A 14,814-nucleotide genomic window follows, 5' to 3' on the forward strand; every position below is an offset into this window, starting at 1 on the left:
ATTCTTATATAATGAATCAATGTTTCTGCATTAGCCTTTGGTCACTGATTAAGCAACACACTTAAATACAGACTTACCTTTAATTATGGGAACAGTCCTCTGAAGTAAGCCATGTGTTCAAGCGTGTAAATTATAAAATGCATGTCATGTTTACAGTGTAATAGCTGTAATACCAAAGACTCTCTGAAGCAAGGAACAATTCAAGCTGACATGTCTCCTACTGTTGGAGCTTTACAGAAGGTGAAGATACATCCATTTCCTTTCTTGTCCCCCCAGCTGTGCTGTTAGGTAATAGTAGATCAATCCAGAACAGCCTTGCAGGAAGAGCAGCAAAGAAAACTGTGGCAGGCCCTAGAGCAGGGTGTGGGGAAAGTACACCATGCAATGGTGGGAGAGGAGAGGTGCCCAGAACTCACATCTGCCTGGAGCTCCTTGCACCACTGTGTGCCCCTGAACTATCTATGTGTCAGAGGGAGCAGAGCAAGGAATGCCTCGAGCCTGCAGCTCAGTAATGCATGAAGACAGCACTCTTCAAACAAACAAACAAACAAACAAACAAACAAACAACAATTCTGTCTGAACTAGAGGTCACAGAATGACAGAATTACCAGGTTGGAAGAGACCTTCAAGACCATGGAGCCCAACCCACACCTAACACCTCAACTAAACCATGGCACTGAGTGCCATCTTCAGTCTTTTTTTAAACACATCCAGGGATGGTGACTCCACCACCTCCCTGGGCAAATCATTCCAGTACTTTATCACCCTTTCTGTAAAACACTTTTTCCTAATATGCAACCCGTATTTCCCTTGGTGCAGCTTGAGACTGTGTCCTCTCATTCTGTCAGGTGAGCAGAGGTTCTTCACTGAGGTCTCTGGCTCCAGCCCACAAGGAAGACAAGCATGGCTGGGAAGTGCCTGTGGAGAGGTCCTGACTCAGGGCAGTGCTAGACTGGGCCAGGTGCTCTCTAGCTGGCCCAGTAGAGTTCACTGCCACTGCTAGTAGGCTCTGTAGCTGGTTAGTCCTGACACAGGCAGCAGGACTGTTCACAGGCTTTCTGTTCTGTCACACCAGCACTGTCTGCTGTAGCCATCGTGTGATAATTTTTCCCAGTCATCAGTCAGAATTCTCTCTTTGGAGGCCTCTCAGTGTCTCAGAGATATGATAACTACCTCCATTTCATGGAGATATGACTTTCTCTGGAGCTGGTCTGAGACTGTGGAAGTTGATCTTCAGCCATGCCAGGAGTCAGGGAGCATCTCAAAGCTCAATGGTATTTGCTCAGAGTGAAGAGTGCTTTCTAGAGTTTTCCTTTCCTATGTGAATACACAATAAAATCAAAGCAAAACAACTTTTTCTCAACAGTTTCAAGAGCTTCCCAGGCCATAAACCACGATCATACAAATCTCTCTCTTTGGCAGAAGAGTGGTGCATTACAAACAACATACCAGAACTGTTAATTTTATTTTTCCTCTGTTCTGGTAAGTGTTTGGGTGTCAGAGCAGTACAGAGCAGGCTTAGATGCTAGGTCTATCTCAGCTCCCTAGAGGAATGGGATGGGATTAATTGTCAAGCAGATATTCCCATCACAGTTACTTGGAGCTTGTTTCTGCATATAAATAATCAATATGCTCTTGGAGGAACTTGCACAACCCCACTTGAACACCTAACTTAGTGTCTGAATTGGGGTTGTAGACTTGGGCTTAATCCTTCCTATCTTTAATCATCTGTCTGAGCTGGTAATGCTGGCCATACAAGTGCTCTTTGAACCTGTGGAGGCCAAGTTGGCTGAATCATCATCTCAGGTGCCATCTCTCTCCACTCACACCACACCTTTTGCTGGGCAAACACACTCCTGACTTGGGCATCTCACCCACGTGTGCCTTGCATTGTCCCTGTAGTTCTGTACAGAGCAGTGCTGATGTATCCAGGGACATACCTTTAAGTGTTTGTCCTCAAGCTTTGGGATTAATACCAGTAATTTGTGCCTAAATCTTAACCATTACTGTGCTTTAATATCCCAGATGCAAGCCAATATAGTCTCTTGCTAACAATCTCCTGTCTTGTTGTTGATAAGCCTTCCCTATGGCCTCCTTAAACTAGCTCAGGTTAAATATATACATCCTATTTTAAAATAAGAATCTTTAAGAAGAAGGAAATCAGAGGCTATATTACTGTGGCATAAGATATATTCAGCAGTGCTGAATGCAAGCAGGGATCTCATTGCTGTGGGAGGCACAGCACCACGGCAGCAGCTTGCCTTTCATGTGAACAAAGTGCAAGGAGAGAAGACTCCTGCAAAAGGCATGACACAAGACATTCTCCAGTGTGCCAAGTTTCTGTCCTGAGCCCAAACAGGCTGCAGCACTGAACTTCAGATTTAAGAGAGCCACAGTGTGAGGACTGAGGAGGCATTTTAGAGAACTTTTTGAAGTGTTAGAGCAATCAAGGGCTGTGGAAATGTCTCACAGGTTGATTCAGAGCATCCAGTTTAGCTTCATCCTCTTCACTTAATTGATAACAGACTCTGAGGGAGAAGCCTGACTTTAATCTGGATGGATGTGCTTCCCAATAATGTTCATGTATCTCTGAAGTGTCCATTTCCCATATGAATCTTATTATTTTTCCATCTCATGCTCTTTGATCTATATAGAATAGAAAGTTCTTGACTATAGGGTCATTCTTTTCCTATTTCCTCCCCATGGATGTGTATGGCATGACATTTATAGATGCAGGCTTTTATGTGCATACTTACATAGATGGGAAATCAGTGCCTAGGCTGAGACATACCTGGAAGAGTGTTCTTACTTTAGGTCCATTTTCTGCCTACGCCCATCTTCTTTTTTGGCTCTTTCTGATGATTTCATTGCTACACTATTTTTGGGTTTTAATGACTTTTCACCTCTTCCATCCATTCCTTTACCAGTTTCTTCTCTAAGCTCTCTGATCACCTTTGTTTCCCACACAGAGATGGCAGCATAAGGGTTACTTGTCTTTTATTTTTTCTTTTTTTCCTCTTTTTCTTTTTCTTTTTCTTTTTCTTTTTCTTTTTCTTTTTCTTTTTCTTTTTCTTTTTCTTTTTCTTTTTCTTTTTCCTTTTCCTTTTCTTTTTCTTTTTCTTTTTCTTTTTCTTTTTCTTTTTCTTTTTCTTTTTCTTTTTCTTTTTCTTTTTCTTTTTCTCTTTTTCTTTCCCTTTTCCTTTTTTACCCTGTTTCCACTATGTATTTTTCTTCTTTTAGTTACCCCTTCTGAATCACTTTTCTGTTTTGGACTTTTCAGAACCATTATCCTCTGAATTGTCTTTGCTCTTGACTATTCAACACCCTCTGGGCTGACTCAGCCCAGGCTGTGTGGGAATTGATTGGGAATGAATCAGCAGCTCAGTGCTCAGAAGGGAATTAACAATCTATTTACTCTCAGATGATTCCTGTCTCTCCACCTCCATCTCCAATGACCATTTTCCAAATAAAACTATTTATAATCTTCAGATATATGAACAGGCAGAGCTCTAGAGAGGGGCTGTAAAAGTTACGTTAAGGCAGTAGGTGGCTGAAACCATTAAAAGTTTCAAGTGGCAATAGCTAAAATTAGTCCAAGTGGAGAGAAGATTATTAGCTAGGAGACTTATGGGTCCTACGCAGCAGGTGGTCTGTTTCCAGAAATCAAAATGTTCTAAAACCCAGCAAATATCTTTCACATTCAAGAGCTATTTTTATTCAGCTCCAGTTACAAAAATGGTCTTTCCTCATGCAGAAGTATCAGAAAGCAGTAAGAGCAACAAGTACATATACAGGATGGGAACTTTCATAGCGTACAGAAACTTTTTGTGATAGCACTTCATTTGAGTACTTCATTTCCAGCACAAAGACCCTTTTCAGACACGTACTTGGAGCAGCCAAAGGATGGAAACTGCAGAATATGCAGACATTGTTCTTGGGCAGAGTCAGTTTCCTCTGCCTCTGGGGAAACACACTTGTTAGTCAGATGCTTCCTAATTTTTTTCCATTGACTAAGTTTATTGTATGGACTACTGTTCCCATAACACTGGAACATGAGGGAATATACTCTCCACTGTTGACAAGGGGAATTAACCACAAGTTAGTCTAGTAAAGTCAAAGTCTTATAATGGCATAAAGGTGATACAAGAGCATTGATTCTGCAGAGGAGTAAAGAGGAGAAGATTCTCAATGTTTATTTCTGTAACAGCTGCGGCTGAATTTGCCTGATGCCCCTCTAGTGAGGTTGTACCCTTTTTGGTGATGTGATTGGAATGTACTTGTTCTGTTTTGTTCCCCTTTAAAATTACTGAATGCAGTAATTTTAAAGGAGAACAGAAGCAATTAGAAAAAGCAGAGCCTTGTCATTTTCCTGAGTATTTAGGCTTAAAGAGCAGGATGATCATCCTTGAAAAATGCTTCTTGAAAATTCAACAAGACTCTTCTGCTTCACTCACTGTTCTTTGCCTCAGATGAGCACTTGTCCATGTCTGGCCTGTAATTACAGTCCTGCCAAATTAAACAAATTGAAGGAAAGGTACAAAACACTGTAACAAAGCTGGAATAGAAAGCATTTGATTTGAGGAAGCATTCTTTGATTTGTGAAGTGAAAGGTCCAAATGCTTGTTTACCTCAGAATACTCTCCCTTTGGCATCTGGCAAACAGTAGGTTTTAAACTAGTTCAATTTGAAATGGAGCTTTTATGTTAGTTTTAGCAGGAAACCTCTTTGTAAACACAGCATCACAGGGCTGCCACAGAACGGTGGGAGACCAAGCCAGTGTAAATGGCTAATAACCCAATTGTTTTAAACAAAAATGTACCACAGGAGAACCACTTGCTTGGCTTCCACTTTCAAAATTGTTTCCATGTGAATAGAAAGCAGCTTAAGAGAGCTGTGAATACAGAAGGAAAAGACAAGGTGGTCTGGATTAGTGACAGATTTTGTGGTGGCCAACAAGGCAAGTAATGCACTGACCTAAGAAAAGTTTAGCTGGTCCTTCACCTACCATCATTAGATGTCAGGAAAGAGACATACTAGGTTTTTTTGAAGCAGAAAAATAATTTCTTGCAGGACAAAGCTGTTTCTGTAAGGTTTTCATTTTGGGGGCAGTGGTTTTAGTTAATAATAACTGAGCTCTTCAGAGCAATCTCTGGAGAAGAAAAATTCAGCTTCTTAGACACACACTGACCTATTGAGCAAATGGCTTAGTCTTGATGGCTGGAAACAGAGTGTATTTTAGGATCAAGAAAATAAGAGGTCTTAATATTTGCTTCTTTGTCTTGACAACGACAATCCCTTTTCAAATATCATTATGGCAAGATTGTCTAGCTCTTGCACATGTAGATTAGTAACGAAAATGCATCCTAAGAAGACCAGCTAAGGCTTCCAACTGACAGACTATTTCAGCATCACATAATGTGATTCTTCTGTGCGCTGGTTACTGAGAAACAAAATCAAAAGAAGCAACTATGAATTAAAAAACCCCAGAGCTGTTTTCTGTGCAGACAGGATGGGCATTTCGATTCTACAGGACAATCAATTGCATTAGCCTTTCAGTTGGTCATGGTCCTGGTGCAGTGGGAGACTCATTCTAGGCTCCTTTCTTCTGCCTGAACTGGGTCTTTTCTGGCTTTTTTTGGTTTGGTTAGCTTTTTTTTTTTTTTTTTTTTTTTTTTTTTTAAGAGGACCATCTGTTCTTCATATCAAATTCATAAGAGAAAAAATGCTTTCAGTTTTAGAATTTTAAATCGCTTTATCTCCCTCTTCTGTTTCCTTAGTATTCTTGTTAGTTCTAATTTTAGAGATATATTTGGTATTAAGACAGATAATGTGTTGAAGTAAGGGAGACTGGATACACTTAGCCTTTAAGGATACACCTTTGGACCCAAGCCCCTGGGTGCTCATTTGGCTTTGGTTCCCTGCAGCCACGGCAGGGGCAGCATCATGGGAAACTTTGCAAAATCCAAAATTTCCCCAGGCCCACTGTGCCACACCCTGGTGGGAGGCAGGGATGTGTGTGTGCAGCCATAGGAAAGGCCAAACAAGAAGCAGCAACTACTTTGCCTAACATGTTACTGGGCCGGAAGTTCCAGACCAGGAAAATTTATATTTGTACATATTCATGTACAAATATGAATCCACCATCTCTCCATAAGGGCTCGACTTCTGTCAGCACAGAGCCTGGCCTGGATTTTCTGAAGCATTTAATGAAAAGTGGCATAAGAGAAAAGCCAAATGGAGAAGTAAATCAGAGCTCCACTGGTCGTGATTACCATGCCTGGGAAGGAAGAGGGGCACAAAACAAAAACGGGATTTAGCTGTGCAGAAGGGAAACAACACTCAGGACCATGGAGGCTTAAATATTCTTTTCTGTACCCGGAGCATTGGGGCATAAAAGAGTTGTCTGTCACATGGCCCATCCAAGCCTCAGGAAATTGTGCTGTTCTTCACACCAGGTTCCCTCCCCAGTTCTGAAGAATGGCAGAGTAATTGGGAGGTCACATCTCTCTCATGCTATTTTTCAGAAAAGGAGTGAAATTTTTTCCCCAAATTGATGATCAAGACTGACTCAGACTGCCTGGCATTTCAACGATATTGGGAAGCTGGCCTCTGTAGAAGCTAACAACTTTACTCATTAGCAGAGTGAAGATATTTTTTGCCACTGTTCCTGGAACACATTCAGAAACATTACCATACACCAAAATACTTACATAGTACAATTTACTCAGAACGTCTTTCAGATAACAGCAGCTGGAACCAACCAAAACCTATTAGAGACTTGCTTAACAGATGCAAGTCCTGGCCCCCAGTTCATAATTACTGTCCTCAGCTCTGTGGATCTGGTTAATGATTTACCCCTCAGATCTTTCAGTCTGTGACTAACAGAAAAGAGGATGAAACTACCAGGGTCTCCTGTGCATATTTTTCCTTCTGGAACCATCACACAATGTCTCCTCTTGTATATCCTACCCTAAATGTTTCTCAGGACAGGTAATGATCACTGCTGTCATCTGTCAAAGAATGATGTAAACTGCAGGTGCCCACCACTGTGGCACACAGAGGATCTCACCACCACTTTTGCTCCACCAAAAATACTCAGCCATGGCCAGCACAGGTAGACACCCTGGGTGCCACATACAAAAGAGTGATCTCATTGGCAGTGCCAATCCATAACTGTGGCATAGATGAAGGAAATATTTTAGGATCAAGATGTATGTATTTTAGGATATGTCTGGAACATCGTTTTTTTGCTAATCCCAGCTGTTGGGCATCGTCAGCTTCTGTCCATAAGGCTTTTTTTTTAATTTTTATTTATTTATTTTTATTTTTTATGTGGAGGATCAGGTTGGTTTAGGAATAGCAAAGTTATATATGAGCTGGAAAATTATCTTTCCCTCTGTCCCTTATCTATAAGGAACACTGCCATGAAAGCATAAAGGTGGATGATCCGCCAATGAACTGACATAGATTTCCCTTTCAACAGCACTGACAGGATATTCCTCTTGTAATCTCATTCACTCCTGACAAAACTATTTTTCCAAAATCATATAGCTTCAGTTGAACAATGTACTACTATGATGTTCTTCATACAACATATCAAAAAGGAACACAGAAGTTGACATTTTCTCTTACAAATAACTTTTTCTCTCTCTAAAGACAAATACAGCACAACTGTCCCAAATGAAGGCCATAGTGTGTAAAATAAAATGAGCTTGTCAAGACCTGTGAGACATCAGTAACACCATGGGTTGAGATCCTTCAAATTCTTTCCCTGATGAAAAGCAGAGACACCGGAGTGGCAAAAATGCACCTAGTCTTGCGTCCTGACAAAAACTTTATGTGTAGTTCAATTCTTCTTACCACCTATTGCCCTGGTATAGAAAATAGGTTACCAGAAACTAAACTTATTCTTGAAAAAATCTATTATTTTTCATTTTTAAAATCTGAAAATGCATGTTTCTCATCTCCAAACTACCCAGATGAAAGAAGGAATTGTGACTCCACTGCGATGTCAGACTAACTTCAGTGATTTGTAAGCTGTTCCAGGAACTTACAACAGAGTCCAGGGACAGTGACAGTGATGTAAGAATGTTGGAAGACAGAAACAGAGCCCAGAATAACCCTACCCTACCTGAAGAAAAAGAGAAAAACCCCTTAGGTAAGAATATATGGTTACACATGCATAGGATGGTAACAGTGATGGATGGAAGCAGTAGTTCAGGAATGGGTCTGTAGGTTTCACTGCATCATAAGTTGTGCCATTACACAAAAGGCATGTATTTTGTGGGAGCATGTAAACATAAGTAAGAATCATGGGAAAATACTCTTCTTGACTCAGTACTAGCTGGTCTCTATTTCTTGTATTAGTCAGTAGATGTCAGGAAAAAACCAAACTACAAGAAGAGTATAGCAGCTGGGGAGCATGCAGAAAATGAAAAGTTGCTGTTCAGAGGTGTGGAAAAATAACTTGTGAGAAAATAGATTACAAATCAGATTTATGCAAAAATGATATTGTACAGAGACACAACGATGTAAATAAGTATCTGCAAAATGGAAAGAAATAGATGTTTCTGCATGTCACTTGCTTATAGCATAGCAAGGAACATTTACATTTGGCACAAGGAAAAAATCTGGAGCCACAAGGAACATCAAGTACCAGATTGCTTTTCAGAGAGCTTACAGTATTTAAAATTTTATTGGACAAGAGAATTTCCCTAAGCAAAATGATTGTGAAGTCTGCACACCATCCTTAAAGACTGGGGCCCCAAAAATAACTCCAAAATGTTGCCACAGATCATATAAGATGCTGGATAAGACTGCCTTAATATTTATAGAAGGAATTCAAAGGCAACCTCTTAATATTTACAGAAATGGCCCTAAGGAGATGCAAAGCAGTGTCAATGCACATCAGAATGGACCTATTAAATGACAAGGAAAATGACAGAAAAAATGACAAGCATGAGATAAATTAGTCAAGGTGCTATCGAAATTTAGAGTCAGCTTTTGACTTGGAGAACATTGAAAACACAACGTATTTTTTCCACTTTGCCTCCTCTGTGTGCAGTGTGTTGTTCCCATGGCTGGGAAAGCTACAATAACAGAGAGAGAGAAAGAGGACATATTCTTTACCCTCCAGAAAAGGTTCAGGGTACCAATGGGAGGCCAACTTTGGGCAGTGTTAATAACCCAGGACAAGCATCTCTTTGGCAGTGGTCTGCAGCTACAGCATAGTCTGCATGGGCTGTGTCAGACAGGACTGTGACAGACACCTCTGGATGTGCCCATCACTCACTAGAAAATAACTAATACTCTTGGACTGGCTCAGCAATTTCTCATTTTCTTCATCTGACCCCTTCCAAAGCTACTTCTAGAGCCCTGAAAAATCAGCAGACCTCACGGAACAGGTCTCCTGTGTTAAATTTTTAGGTGAAGGGACAGATTCTTATGATGACAAGCAGGTACTGAGCCTCAGCTGGCCCCAGTTCCCCACTAGGTTCATGGACAGTGTTCCTCAAGGCTAGGCTAATGCTGCCTGAGCTGAGGAAATTAATAAATTTTGGACAGGCTTTCAGAAAAATCTAGGTTCTGACAGCAGGACTCTGGTTGCAGACCTTTAAGCAAAATTTTTCTGAAGGAAAGAAGTGAGCATTCCTTGTGTCCTCAGAGCACCAGGGAAGTCTGCAAGGCAGTGGTTGGCTCTGAGGTGTGTTTGGTTCAGATAGCAACACAGATAATGGGGTGAGGTACAATGCCATTGGTATCTTCTTGGAGATGAATGAGCCCTGAGCCACTCACTTCACAGTTTCTGCTCTCCTCCTCCTTCCTGGATGGAAGTCAGAGCAACCAGCTCCCGGGCTGCAAAGGATTTGCTTTCTCCTAAAGAAGCTCTTGGTTGCTAAGCAGTATCTATGTGGGCATCAGACCTCCACAAAATCTTGGGGATCTGCCTCACCAGAATGTCATGGTGAAGCTCAAACATCCCACTGAGATGTGATTACATGCAAAGTTTCCATTATATAGTGCTAATTTTACTGAAGCAGCTTAAAATAATTTTTTGAAGGGGTTACAAAGGATACTTTTGTTCCAAGCTCGGGCAGGTGGATTCAGCATGGTGATCAAAGGTACAAGGTCTGGTTGGAAGCCAGTAACACTTGGTGTGCTCCAGGAACTCAATACTGGATCCCACAGTGTTCAAAATCTTTATTAAGGAACAGGATGGTGAGGTAGAGTGTCCTTTCAGCAAGTTTGCCAGTGACACACAACAGGGAGGAGTGGTTGATATGCTAGAAGTAATGCTGATGACCAGAGGGGCAACCTGCAGAACTGGGGTGAAAGAAACATCAGGTTCATTGAGGGGAATTGCAAAGTTCTGCCCATGGGGAGCAACAAGCACCAGTATATGTAGGGAACTGACTGGAAAGCAGCGACACAGTGAGGGCCCTGTGGGTCCTGGTGGTCAGTCAGGGCTGTGGACACCTGAAACAACATCTCTGTGCCAAGCCTTGCCTGGCAGCATGCTATGCCACGATTGTGGGTGCCACTGGACACTTCCAGCCTTCCTCTGCTTTCCCTGGGTGCCTCCTTTGCTTGCTCAAGTTGTGGTGCATTTGGGGAAGGAACAGAGTGGGTGGGGGGGTCTTGAACTGTGAAGGAGCTGAGGAAAATAGGGAGGGGGAGGGAAGTCCTTGGGGCTGGCTATCCCACAGGGCTGCTTCTTCTGCCACTTTTCATCCTTCCTCCAAGGAAACTATTTGTGAGGCTTTTGACTCTCCTCTTCCCACCTTTTTTTCTGGGTCTTTCTTTGCTTTTCCATTTGTATTGCCAAGAAATCCCTATGCACCCCTCTTGGCAGGACACGGTTTTGTGTGCTGGGGACAGCCAGGAGCTGATCTCCTGCCTCAGCAGCCACCACCAGGCAGCTGCAGTGGGCAGGGCTCACTGGAGCTGAGCTCCAGCCACCTGGCCGACACCAGAAATGCAGTCTGCACCTTCTGCTTCCCCTGCATCCCGCAGGGATGTGCTGTGACAGCTGTGACCACCCTGCAGGCAGCCTCCCAGCCACGCCCTGGACACTGTAGGGGCAATCAGCAGCGACACAGAACCCGTGGTCAGCCTGGCCTCCTGCTGGAAAAAGGCTGTGGCCAGGGAGTAGGTGGGCAGCAGAACCCTGCAGCAGCACTACACTCTGTGCCAAAGGCCCTGGCCCCTGCAGCTAGCCCATCACGGGGAGAAGGGGCACTCAGGGAGGTGCCAAGCAGCTCCCAGTGTCTCTGTCCAGCAGACCACAGGATAGAGTGCAGCCAGCCCAGCAGAGGAACCTGACAGCTGCTGTGACCTGCAGTGGTGAGAGGAATTTGAATTCAGAAGCTTTTGGATAGCATTTGTTTCAAAACTAAAGCACAAGCTACTGCAGGGAACGCTTTCCAGTCTCCTCCCCTGTCTCACCCAGCCACCAGGACATAGCTGTCTAAGTATCTCAAGCATCTGCTGTGCCACCTGTCCTGAAGACCTGTGAAGCAGGGTCCCCTGGACAGAGTCCATGCTGACAACCCTGTCCTTGCTGGACCCTCTTGCTGGTGCCTTTGCAACCAAGTAGCTCTTGCCATCCTCCAGGCACAGCCCTCCAAGCCTTTCCCAGACACTTTTCTAAAACAGAAGCCTGGCAATTGCAGCGCCAAACATTGTGTGGGGGCTCCACAGAGCTAGGAGGCTGGAAATATAGGAAAATCTTTGTTACTTTGAGAGTGAAGAATAATAGTATATGTTGCTCAGAGAGCTGGTGGAGTCATCGTCCATGGAGATGTTCAAAAGTCACCTGGACATCATCCTGGGCAGCCAGCAACAGGGGCCCTGATTGTCAGGGAGGCTGGGCAAGAGGACCTGCAGAGGTCTTTACATCCTCAATAACCATTCTGTGATTCTATGATAGGTGATGGACATTTTATACTGGGATTTGGGATTCAATAGGATATCACCCTCTATTCCAAAGCAGAATATATAATGAAAGATATAGACCCATCTTTTTCAAGTTACTGAATAACTCAGAATTATATGGCTTAGTAACGTTACCCTGTCTTCTCCTGGTCTCTCTGAAAGTTCCACACAGCTTTTTTTTTTTTTTTTTCTTTCTTTCTTTTTTTTTTGTTAATTAAATGCTCTTCCTCTTTCCTCAATCTCTCTCACTAATGAGCTGGCATAAAGTTGTCCAAATATTCATCATTTGCATCAGGGTCATTCCAGGAATGCAATCAGAGGAAAATGTTTTAAGAATTTGTCAGTCCGTGTGAAGCCATACTTGCATGATATACTCCCACACATGCATGCTTTGACTGTAGATTAAAAAAGGAGAAAGTGAGAGTGCTTCTCACATTGCTGCAGTCACTGAATTAGACACTTGCAGAAGCAGAAATCAGCGCTGTCACTACAGGCTGAAGGAGAAATATGAGAGAAAATCTAAGACTTGCTATGGCTACTCGTTCCCTTACTTGTAGATGTTGGATCTACTGGCTGTAGATAGAGTAATAGTATTACTAGAATCATTAACGTTGGAAAGGATCTCTAAGATCATCAAGTCCAAACATCAACCCAGAACCCCCAGCATGTTCACAACTAAACCCTTTCTCCAAATGCCACATCCACACATCTTTTAAACACTTCCAGGGATGGCGACTCCACCATTTTCCTCGACAGCCTGTTCCAATGTTTTACCATGCTTTCCATGATTTTTTTCCTCCCTAATAACTTATCTAAACCTCTTCTGGCACAACTTAAGGCCATTTTCTCTTGTTCTATCACTGGTTACCTGAGAGAAGAGACCAGCTCCCACCTATCTGTATCCTCCTTTTGCAGAGTAAGAGAGAGGAATGAGTTTTTCCTTGAGCCTTCTTTTCTTCCAGGCTAAACACCTCCAGTCCCCTCAGATGCTCCTCATCAGACTCACTGGTCTCAGCCCATGATCCAGCCTGTCCAGATCCCTCTGCAAAACCTTCCTGCCCTCCAGCAGATCAGCACTCCCACCCAAACTGGTGTCACCTGAAAACTGCCTGAGGGTGCACCTGATCCCCTCATTCAGATCACTGATAAATTAAACGGGACTGGCCCCAGTACTGAGCCTTGGGAGCAGTCTTGGTGACTGAACACCATCTGGATGTAACTCCCCTCATTGCCACTCTGGGCCCAGCCACCCAGGTGGTTTTCAAATCATGAACAGGCAACCTGCCCAAGCCAGGAGCAGCTGGCTTCTCCAGGATAATGCTGTGGGAGACGGTGTCAAAGGCTTTACTGAAGTCCATGCAGACATCCACAGGCTTTCCCTAATCTATGAAGCAGGTCACCCTGTCACAGAAGGAGATCAGGTTGGTCAGTCAGGATGTGCCTTTCAGAAACCCCTGCTGGCTGGGACTGAGCCCTGGCAGTCCTGGACACACCCTGTCATGGCACTCAGGATGAGCTACAATGTGACTTTCCCTGGCAGTGAGGTCTGGCTCTGGTCTGATGCTCCTTCCAAACCTCCTTGTAGATGAGTGTTACGTTTGCCTGCTTCTGTTTACTTGGGACCTCCCTGGCTAACTAGAATTCCTGGTAAATGATAAAAAGTAGCTAGGTTAAGCTCTTCCACTAACTCCCTCAGGTGGATCCCATCTGGCCCGATGGATTTATGCAAGTTTTAGTGGCATAACAGGTCACTGACAGTTCCCTCCTGGATTATGAGGATTCCTTCTGCTCCCTGTCTTTTTTTTCTAGATTCAGAGATCTGGGTGTCTTGAGGACAACTGGTCTTGCTATTAAAGACTGAGGCAAAGAAGGCATTAAGTACCTCATCCTTCTCTTTATCCTTTCTCGCTATTTTCCCCACAAACAACTAAGGATGGAGATTCTCCTTGGTTCTCCTTTTGTTGCTGATGCATTTCTCAGTTGCCCAGAGAACCTGTGGGATGCCCCACCCCTGGAAGTGTTCAAGGCTAGATTTGATGGGGGACTGATCTAATGAATGGCATTCCGTTCCAGGGTTGTTGGAAAGAAAAGATCTTTGAGGTCCCTTTCCAACCAGACCTCTCCATGGTTCTGTGACTGATTGTCTGCCAGCTTCTTGTTGTGACTGAGTAGCTGCCCACCTGGAAAACCACTAGCATGTAATAACCAATGTGCTGTACCAGGCTGGGAAGTTTTTTGGTGATGTAGCCCCAGGGAGGCAGCACAGTTCCCTGTGGTTTGGATCTGGTCAGCACAACTCCCTCTGTTCCTCTCAGAAGGGAGACACCAATGACTACCCTTTTTTTCCCCCTTAATTAAGGTGATCTTGATGAAGGGGGCTGGTTGCCCTGACCTAGGCAACCCCTCCAATCTGAATGGATGTTCATACACATTCTCTTTCCCCTGGTCCTTGAATTCCAGAGCCTCATACCTGTTGTGTAAGGGCACCTGGGGAGGTAAGGTAGGTTAGGAGAGGATTTGCCTGCCATCCCAAGCAGAACCTCATTTCAATTCCCCTCCATCTCTGATGTCCACTCCTTCTGCCTGGTGGAGAGAGGATAGAGGATCCATTGCTTGTTGTGATGTGGATGGCAGATGTGTTTGTCCAAGGGGTGGTAGAGCACAGATCTACCAGTGGATCTCCTTCTCAGAGTCCCCAGCACTTCTCAGCCTTTCTTCTTCCAGCTCTGCCACCAGGCTGAACAGATTGTCCCCATGATCACATTTCATACAACTGTTTTCTCTGCTGCCCTCTAAGAGCAGTGTCAGGCTCTGGCACTTCCTGCAGTCTGAGACGTGGACAGCTCCATGTTCCTGTGGGAGCTCCCTCTGGGCCACCCC

This window comes from Chamaea fasciata, unplaced genomic scaffold (assembly GCF_029207755.1).
Source record: "Chamaea fasciata isolate MVZ Bird 193981 ecotype frontalis unplaced genomic scaffold, bChaFas1.0.hap1 SCAF_4, whole genome shotgun sequence".
NCBI lineage: Eukaryota > Metazoa > Chordata > Aves > Passeriformes > Sylviidae > Chamaea > Chamaea fasciata.